Below are 2376 nucleotides of genomic sequence, written 5' to 3'. Positions count from 1 at the left end.
CATTTGTGTGAGCAAGCAGTGAAGCGTAGCCTACAAATTCATGGGTTACTCCTAAAATTGCTGGCTATGAAAATAGCCAAATGCTTTTGGTATTGTGTTCCAAATCTAGGGAAGACGTTCTGTATTATTCCAAACTTACCTCTTACTCTTAAAGGCAACACAAGCATACTTTTCATACTTTTTTTTTTACTTTTCATACTTTTGACTTGCTAAGTAAATGAGGAACTGACATGTTAATGTGGAGAGAAATTCTTATGTAAAATCAGATTTTTTTTTTTTTTGGCTGAGTACAGTGTACTTTATTGATGGTACATGACAAGATGGGCTCTCCAAGCCCCTCCCCTTGCTCAGGGGGATTTGATGGAAACTTGTGTCAAGGATGTGAGATTCTCAGTGTGTGGGAGGATCAAGTTGGGGCAAGGACTCCCCAGCAGCTGAGGGTCCCTCTCTCTCTCTTCTAGTGCTATTGCTGGGGCTGGTGGTCCAAGAGGCTCTTATTCTTTGGAGGCCATGTGAACCATCAGGTCGACCACCTAGTTGCTGTAGCCAAATTCATTGTCATACCAGGAAATGAGTTTGACAAAGTGGCCATTCAGGGCAATGAGAGCCCCAGCATCAAAGGTGGAAGAGTAGATGTTACTATTAAAGTCACAGGAGACAACCTGGTCTTCAGTGTATCTCAGGATGCCCTTGAGGGGCCCTTCTGATGCCTGCTTTACTACTTTTTTGATGTCATCGTATTTGGCAGTTTTCTCCAGACAGCAGGTCAGGTCCACAACTGACACATTGGGGGTGGGGACACGGAAAGCCATGCAGGTAAGCTTCACATTCAGTTCAGGGATGACCTTGCCCACGGCCTTGGCAGCGCCAATAGATGCAGGGTTGATGTTCTGGGCAGCTCCACGGCCATCACGCCGCAGCTTTCCAGAGGGGCCATCAACAGTCTCTGGGTGGCAGTGATGGCATAGACTGTGGTCATGAGTCCCTCTACAATGCCGAAGTTGTCATGGATGACCTTGGCCAGGAGAGCCAAGCAGTTGGTGGTGCAGGAGGCATTGCTGACAATCTTGAGAGGGTTGTCATACTTTTCATGGTTCACACCCATCACAAACATGGGGGCATCGGCAGAAGGAGCAGAGATGATTACCCGTTTGGCACCACCCTTCAAGTGAGCCCCAGCCTTCTCCAAGGTTGTGAAGACACCAGTGGACTCCACAACATACTCAGCACCAGCATCACCCCACTTGATGTTGGCAGGATCTCGCTCCTGGAAGACAGTGGTAACTTTCCCATTGACGAACAGCTTCCCATTCTCAGCCTCGACAGTGCAGTGCCGTTGAACTTGCCATGGGTGGAGTCATATTGGAACGTATAGACCATGTAGTTGAGGTCAACGAAGGGATCATTGATGGTAACAACATCCACTTTGCCAGAGTGAAAAGCAGCCCTGGTGACCAGGCACCCAATGTGGCCAAATCCGTTTACTCCGACCTTCACCATCGTGTCTCAGGGATGCAGCTGAGGCTGCATGAGAAGAGAGGGCAATCTGGAATCGATGAGGAGCAGAGAGCCAAATCAGAATCCTTTTAACCACTAACACACTGAGCAGATATCTGCCTCAGGACATTAGCACTGGCCTTTCCTTCTGTTTAGATCTCCAGATCTTCACATGACTGATTCATTTCATTATTACTAGAAACCTTCACTGACACCTACTTGAAAGTAGGTCTGGGTTACTCATTCACATCAACAGCAGCTTTAGTTCATTTTCTTCACAAGATCTGAAGGGACTAAATAATTTTAGAAAATGCTATTCACTTATATCTAGTTTGTGTTGTGCGGTTGACCATCTCCTGTTAGCACTGAAAGCAATGCTGAGTAGAAGGTCAAAACAAAATAAAAACAGTGGCTGGTGTGCCCATTCTCCTTTCTGTGTGTCCGCAGAACTGTGTGCCCTGGGATTTTCAGTGCTAAATTTTCAGTAGATTGCCAGGCCTTTCCTGCGAGGAGCCTCAGTGTCTGGCTTTTTAGTTAGCAGTCGCTTATAGGTGGTCCCTGTGACTCTGAGTACAAGGTCAAGTCCAAACCCATTGTCCTCAAGTTTATTCCAACTCATTGAGATCCTATGACAAAGTAACTCCATTGGTTTTCAAGGCTGTTAATCTTTATATTTGAGGACTGGCTACCACATCTTCATCTGTGGAAGCAGCCAGCGGGTTAAAAATCACTAAATTTTGGGTTGCAACCGAGTGTTTAACTAGTGCACCAGCTCCTGAGCGTGTTGTTGTTATGTGCTATCTAATCAGATTGACTCGTAGATGACCCTCCAGTGCATTTTCCGAGGTTGTAAATCACATTGGAAGAGATTGTCTATCT

General features: G+C 46.2%; 1 pseudogene; it reads right to left on the bottom strand.

The window, feature by feature from the left end:
* Positions 1-494: 494 nt before the first annotated feature.
* On the bottom strand, positions 495-1042 carry LOC102844131 (annotated as a pseudogene).
* Between the last annotated feature and the right edge of the window lie 1334 nt (positions 1043-2376).

Source organism: Elephantulus edwardii, unplaced genomic scaffold, assembly GCF_000299155.1.
Source record: "Elephantulus edwardii isolate Elephantulus edwardi_28Jun2011 unplaced genomic scaffold, EleEdw1.0 scaffold00010, whole genome shotgun sequence".
Taxonomy (NCBI): Eukaryota; Metazoa; Chordata; class Mammalia; order Macroscelidea; family Macroscelididae; genus Elephantulus; species Elephantulus edwardii.
The sequence above is the reverse complement of the archived record's forward strand: the minus strand, read 5'-3'. Positions and strand labels throughout refer to the sequence as shown.